Source organism: Manis javanica, chromosome 6, assembly GCF_040802235.1.
Source record: "Manis javanica isolate MJ-LG chromosome 6, MJ_LKY, whole genome shotgun sequence".
In the NCBI taxonomy this organism is placed as follows: domain Eukaryota; kingdom Metazoa; phylum Chordata; class Mammalia; order Pholidota; family Manidae; genus Manis; species Manis javanica.
In genome coordinates, this window is record NC_133161.1 from 112,478,956 (window position 1) to 112,486,902 (window position 7,947).

Consider the following 7,947-nt stretch of genomic DNA (forward strand, 5'->3'; position numbering starts at 1 on the left):
TATTCTAATATAGTGTATTAAATTGATTGATTTTATTATGTTGAAATATTCTTGCATTCCTAGGATAAATCCCATTTGGTCAGCATGCATGATCTATTTAATATGCTCTTGGGTTTGGAGTGCTAGTGTTTTGTTGAGGACTTTTGTGGCTACATTCATAAAGGATATTCATCTATTATTTTATTTTCTTCCAATGGCTTTATCTGGCTTTGATGTTGGGATAATCTGGCCTCATAGAATGAATTGGAAGTATTCCTTCCTCTTCAGTTTTTTATAAGAATTTGAGGTATATTGATGTTAATTCTCTAAATATTTGATAAAATTCACCAATAAATTTGTCTTGTTCTGGACTTTTTTTTGTTAGGTTTTTCATTACTGATTTTATCTCATAAAATTTGTTGAGATTTTAGAGTTTTAAATCAGTCTAGGTTATTTGTACACTTTTAGAAAATTTTCCATTTCATCTAAGTTTCTAATTTGTTGGTGTATAATTATTCATAACATTCTCTTTTAATTCTTTTTATTTATGTAAGGTAGATATGTCTCCACTTTATTTCTGATTTTAGTTATTTGTGTCTCTTCAACCTGACAGTCTACCTAAAGATTTGACAGTTTTGTAAATATTTTCAAAGAAACAATGTATGTTCTCTATTTTATTCATCTCTGCTGTAATATTATTATTTTCTTCTTTCTGTTTCCTTTGCATTTACTTGTTGTCTTCTAGGTCCTTAAAGTGTAACGTTAGGTTACTGATTTGAAATCATTCTTCTTTATCAATGCAAGTGTTTACAGTTAAATAATTTAATGTGTCATAATATAATATAATATATATATTACAGCCATATATACATAGCCATTTATATATACTTACATGTGTATATACACATATAACTGTATATAAAAATACATATGTATACACACACATAAATTAAAAAATATATATATATATATGTATGCACACATGTATATATGAATTACAAAATGTCATAGCATTGCTTTCACTGTGTTCCTGTAAGTTTTGGTATGTTGTATTACATAGTATCTTTATTTTCATTTAGTTCAAAATTGTTTATTTTTTTAATTTCCCCTGTGATATCCTTTTGGCCCAATAGTTACTTTGAAGTGTGTTGTTTAATTTCAATATACTTGGGGATTGTCTATCTTTCTGTTGATTTCTACTGCAATTCCATTGTGGTCTGAGAACTTTCTTTGCATTATTTTTATTCTTTTAAATTTAAACTGTGTTTTATAACCAAAAATGTATTCTATCTTGGTTAATGTTTCATGGAAGCTTGAGATAAAAGTGTATTCTGTTTTGGGGAAGAGCATTCTATAAATGTCAGTTAGATCAAGTTGACTGATAGTGCTGATCAGGTCAACTATATTTGTAATGATTTTCTGTCTACTGGTTGACCTATCAATTATTAAAAAAAGGTGTTGATATCTCCAACTATGATAGTTTATTTGTCTCTTTCTCCTTTCAGTTCTGTCAATTTGTGCCTCATGCATTTTGACAGCATGCTGGTAGGCGCTTATACACTTAAGATGATTTCTTCTTGGAATTATTATGTCATGCCTCCCTATTTCTGATAAATTTTCTTGATCCAAAGTATGCTTTATTTGAATTCATATAGCTACTCCAGCTTTCTTTTGATTAGTGGTAACATGATTCATCTTTCTCCATCTGTGTACAATTTATCTACCTAAGTCTTTATAATTAAACTGAATTTCTTGTAGACAAAACACACTTTTTTTAAAAATTTCTCTCGGTTCTCATGCCCCTTTCCTCTGTTATGGAGAATGGCTTCCTTGCATTTGGAGTAAATGCCTGTTTCAGGTGGTATCTCTTTCGATTTTCCCATCCTGTCTCCAGTTTTTAGTTCACTATCCCTGAGCCCTTGGCAAATCCTTGAGGGAAAGGGCTGGAGGATGATTCAGATTCATTCTGCAGCTGGGATGACTTAGAATTCTAATCTATTGTGACTGTGTATGTGCTGTTAAGTTACTTATCATTTTGCCTAGTTTCTCCTTTTTCCTGTCTATAGAAGATTCCACCTCCTACCACTCTGAGATAAAAATAGCCAGAAGTCTTCTTTCTTCTATGAAAGACTTGTCATTTTCGAGAGGCTAGTTAATTTAACTTTTTGGTATCATATACTTATTTCCTTGATGAGTTAAAAAGAAAATATCATTTTGTAGTTTATCCAGATTATTTTTTCAGGATAAAAGTTATGGTTTCTTGTGTTTTCTACCAGCCAGATCAACCTTGGAACCAAAAATATGTCTCTATGGAGAGAACCATAACCCACACATACCAGCATTTTGTCTCACATTAAAGTACCAGGTTTTATATCATAAGAATGGGAATTACTTTTGACCTTACCCCAAAATACTATGAAATTCTCATTTCCTTTTAAATATATATTATAGATATTTATGCATCTTTTTTCTTGACATATTTATAACTATAAAATTTACTTTCTCTGGGGGTTAATATAAATTGTATGCTCACTATGCAGTGTGAAAAGCATCACTTCTTTTTGAAAAATAATTTCCAATCTCCTTAATTATTAGTTGTGACCTTGCTTGAGTCAGTTGTTCATAACTCTAGCTAACATTTACTAAAGTATGTAATGATGTCTTCATACTCTCCCTAGAAGTGTATTTTTAGTTCTGTACTTCTAGAGCAATAAACTCTAACTAAAATATTATTTGAGTATTTATGTATAAAGGGACTACTTATATTTTCACAGATGGTTCCCCTCCATTGTCAGATATCTATGTTGTTGCTGTGTTGTTTAAATTCTGTGGCAGCCTCACCATAATGTCATGCTGCCATGGGGGTAGATATGTTTTGATTTACTATTATTTTAGAGATATCTGCAGGACTGTGCATGTGCCTTAATCAGAGCATGTACTGCTTCTCCACCCTGCATAAGAGTCACTCAGGTGTTTGGCTGTATATGTCTCCCCTGACCAGAATTGGAGTGCTTGACGTCTCCCTCAGCTTTGTATTCTGGAATCCCAAAATAGTGAGGCCTCCTATTTAACACTATACAGCTTCTATACTAAACAAATATGCCTAATCAACTTGGCAAATCAGGGTTGAAAATTATTGTTAGCTCTAGTGACCAAGATTGGTTACTCTGGTTGAAGGTTTAAAGAAAGGTAAACTCAGAACTTATCTTCCTCGAGATTGTGCTATTTTTTTATACCACAAAAGCAGAGTGGCCTTGACTGTAGTTTGTTATACATAGTATGTACTTAATATACAATTCAGTTGAATTGAATCCCATGAAGCTTTAAATGACAGTTCTCTCTCTTTGTTAGTGTTCTCAGACACCAAAAATGCTGTCAGAAGTCTCTTCATTTAATTTTCTAGAGTCCCTTCCTTGAACATGAGTGCCTCTGTTGTATTACTATAGCATCAAAACATCTTCTGCCCTCCAGTCAGCAAGTGTAGAAGACATAACACATACATTCTTATTACATATAAAATTCTCATCATTCTATATATATATTTCTGAGTTTATTGAGATCAACTATAAAATAATAAAGAAGATTCCATGCTTCTGACCCTTTATTCAAGGGTCTGTAATGTAATAACCTACATAAAATGACATAAATTTGTGGTACTTGTATACAGTTGTATACAAGCTCAAGAAAAGCTATGACTGACTAATTCCAAAGACTATTAAAACCAAATCATTCAAACCATCTTAAACACACATTTACTAAAACACTGGATCCATATGAGATACTGACTCCACACTGATTTGCAAGAAAGAAAGCACATTTACATTTTACCTACTATGCTTCATTTACTGTACCAGATATGAATATAAATGAAAAGGAAAAGACATAGTCCCTGCTCACAGGAATACTATACTTTAGTTAGAATAAAAGTGGGAGCGATAACGTCCAATTCTTTTGCAGCAAGAACTGTATGATAATGCACCTCTTACCTTATTGTCTGCTTTCATAAACAGCTGACAAATCTGAGTCAGAATTCCACAGGAAAGCAGACTTCTGTGAAGGTGAAATTCCTTCTTGAGCTGTAGAGTCAATTGTCTTCTGATTTCTCAGGGCTCCATTCTAGCAGTTATATCTTCTCTACAACCTTTCCTACTCTTCTTTATATGTCCTTTGAAAATATCCCCTCACTCAGCCCATACATCTCTTTGAGGATCTCATCACATGTACTCACACATATGGAGGGCTGCAGCCATCTTCTAAGTAATCTCCTGAATCTAGGCATGTTTTCCTATGCACACTGCCATACTTCTAAAATCCAAATATGACCACATTACTCCCCTACTCAAAATTTTCTATTTTTCTGCAGAATAAAATCTTAAATCTTTTGCATGACATACAGGCTTCTTTTTGATTGGACTCCATTTATCTCTCTAGTCCCACTTCCTTCCCACCATCTCTTTTTTCTAACAGCTTTACTTACATGTGACATGCAAAGAAATGTACATATTTAATGTGTACAATTTGATGAGTTTGGTTATATGCAAACACCTGTCATACCACACCACAATCAAGGTGTAGACATATACAACATCTCCCAAAGTTTCTGTATATCCTTTTGTGTGTATATAAGAGCAGTTAACATGAGATCTACCCTGATAAAAAATATTGAGGTTCACAATATATTATTGTTAACTATAGGCACCATGTTATACAACAGACTTCCAGAACTTATTCACCCACATAACTAAAATTTAATACATATTGAATAATGACTCCCTGTTTCCCCCAGCCCCTTTCAACTACTCTTGTATTCCCTGTTTCCATGAGTTTGACTATTTTGGATACCTCATGCAGTGTAGGTCCTTCTGTGACTGGCTTATTTCACTTAGTACAGTATCCTCCAGTTTCATCCACATTGTTGCAAAGGATAGGATCTCTTTCCTTTTAAAGGCTGAATAATATTCCATTGTATGTATATACTACATTTTTTAAATCCATTCATCTTTGATGGGTTAACTCAGCTACTTCCATATCTTGGCTATCGTGAATAATGCTGCAGTGAACATTTCCCACCATCTATTTGTCATCTCCTCTCCTTCCCCTACCTTGCATTCCCACTTAGGGAAATTTTCATCACCAATACACATCATAATCTCCTGTCTCCCAGTGTTTGTAAGAAACACTTTTATTCTCCATTGACACCTAGATTACCTAATCTTTCTAACATTCAGACCAGTCATCACGTTCTTTAAGAAATCTTCCACAAACAGCAATTTCACTTTATCCCACAAACTCTAATCATTTTCTCCCACTGTGGCTTCATAGCATCTTACATTTCATTTGACTTTATACTAATGCCTACACCACATTGTAATTGCCTGTTTCAGCATCTCAGTCTCCCTCAAAGACTATAAACACCTTGAGGAAAGAGACTGAATCTTTTCATTTCCCTATCTCTGAGACTTTTATAGAGTTTGGCATATAATAGTCTCTCAAGAGATACTTGATGACTAAGTAATTTAATTTTTTCTACATTTTATGTGAATCTTATTCTATTCTTTCAGAAGCTTACTCTGTCATATGAAGAATATACAATAGGGGTGGAAAGAGTGGAAGTCTTATTTAATTACCTGAAAAATAGAAATGTATGTGTATGTAGCATCAATCAGTTTCTGTTACTAAGAAAACAACTCTAAGGCTGAGGTGGTATGGAGAGGTCAACTAGCATCAGTTGCTTCTGATACACACATGAACACAAATTCATTAGACACTCTATTGAACATTTATTTTGTTCCATACTCTCCTTTCCTTCAGCAAATATTCATTGATGATCTACAGTATATTGCTGGTATGTTAAGTGATAGGATATAATGATGAACAGACATAGACCACAATTGTGGAACTTCAGTGCTTCTAGAATGCTTTCCATCAATAATTATGCTCTCAGCTCTTTAGAAACTTAGGATAATTTCTTTCTATAATACTTATATCATAAACATATTACATATTATTGCTTTTTATCTGTCTCCCTGAAATCATTGCTTGACTCCTAAAGGAAAGATTGGGTGCCTCTATGTGTACACCTACTTATATACTGAATAACTCTTCTAATTGCATCAAATTGTTTCTCTACCCCACTTGACTATAAATAAGCTGAAAAAGGAGGAGACAAGTGTCTTCTGTTTTGTTTTGTTTCCACAATGCTCAGAGCCCTGTGAAAGGGAGGCACTACACAAGTATTTCTGAATATAAATAAGCAAACAGAGGATCGCCTGGTATTAAGCAAGGCGCTCACTGCACTAAAAAGCACACATTCCACCATCAATAACCAACGTCTATGATATAGTGTCCCACTACTTTAAAGATTATTTTAAAAGGGAAATGTTTCACTTCAAAAGGACAATGGTGCTATTTTCACTCTTTGAAACTGCAACTTAAACATGTTAGTTTTGATTTTTTCCTCAGAATAAGGAATTCATGGCTCACCTGCTATTAACTTCTGTATTAGGTGGTTGTCAGGTTACCAAAGACTGACATCTCATTATTAGCCTATTCACAACTATGTTTTACACAGTTATTTTACACATTATTTTAATATGCCTTCTTCATGATAAGTTCATGTCCCTCAGGAAAGAGCTAAAAATAATGAATGTTTGTCTAACATATAACAGAATCCACTTCCATAGAGACCTATAGTGAGAAGGTGATAGGAATAAACCACTCATCTTGAAAAATTAAATGCCAAATACTTGTGAAAAAAAACTTAAACTCCATAGTAGAATCTTGACTTTTCTTCATTCGGATAAGCTAGATTATAATGGTAGGCACAATGGTTACCAATATTCCATATAAAATTATTTTTCAAGATTAAGAAAATATGAAGACCTGGTTAATATTATTGGGAAATTGATTTCAAAATGTTAAATTATGTTGAAAAAGTTACTGTGTGCTTTTAGACTAATCACTTCTAGTAGAATTTAAGTGCTTGTAGCAAGGATCTCTAGCGGCTTAGAAAAACCCTTAACTACAGGACCTCATTTGAAACCATCCAATTATGGATATCTACATTTTTCACAAACGTGTTTAGCCTAACAGACCTAAAGAGAAACAAGGAGATAAACAACTGTGTTGGAAAACAGAGCTAGCATTTTATTTACTCTTAGTGGATTAAACATATATATTTACCTTTGTTCTCTTCCCAAAACATCATTAAAATGACAATAAAGGATTTTTTAAAGTAAAAGCCCAAGATGTGAAGCAAACAGAAAAAGATGGCAAGTAAGAGAGGACACCTTAGCTCAGAGACCTTCCTAACTACACTGTATAAAATAGCAGTCCAGACCCCCATTCCCTAGCTTGATTACCCCACTTATTTCTCTCCATAATACTTAACATATCACAAATCATATATTTATTGCTTTATTATTTGTCTCCTCCATTATAATTTAAGCTTCAGGAGCACAGGAGTTTTATGTCTGCTATATTCCTAACATCTAAAATAATGCCTGAATAGTCATGTGATAAATATTTGTTGAATAAAACAATAACATACTTGGAAGAAGGAAGCAGATAGAATAATGGAAGCTATGCCAGAATGGAGAAGCTAAAATCTAAGTGCTTACAGAATGAGATTCTGATAAGAATCTTTATTTTTGTTATGACTACGTTGCTTTTATTATAGCCTAAGAAAAGTAATAAGCTAAATAGCAATGAGGAATCTCTACCCAGGTCACTCTTAGAAATCCAGGCAGTATGTGGAATGCCTCTGAGCAGGAAGGATGACTCCAGAATGGATTCAAGACTAACTTCAGTCTCTAATGGAACAGCTGGAGGTGGCAGGACTGGCAAGGTAGAGCACCATTAATAAAGACTAAGAGTCAGGTGCAGTGAAACAGGGCAAAGCTCAGTCAAGTTCAGAAAGAGGGCCAGCATACAGGGCAAGCTATGCAGCAGGGGTCCGGTGCCGAGTTA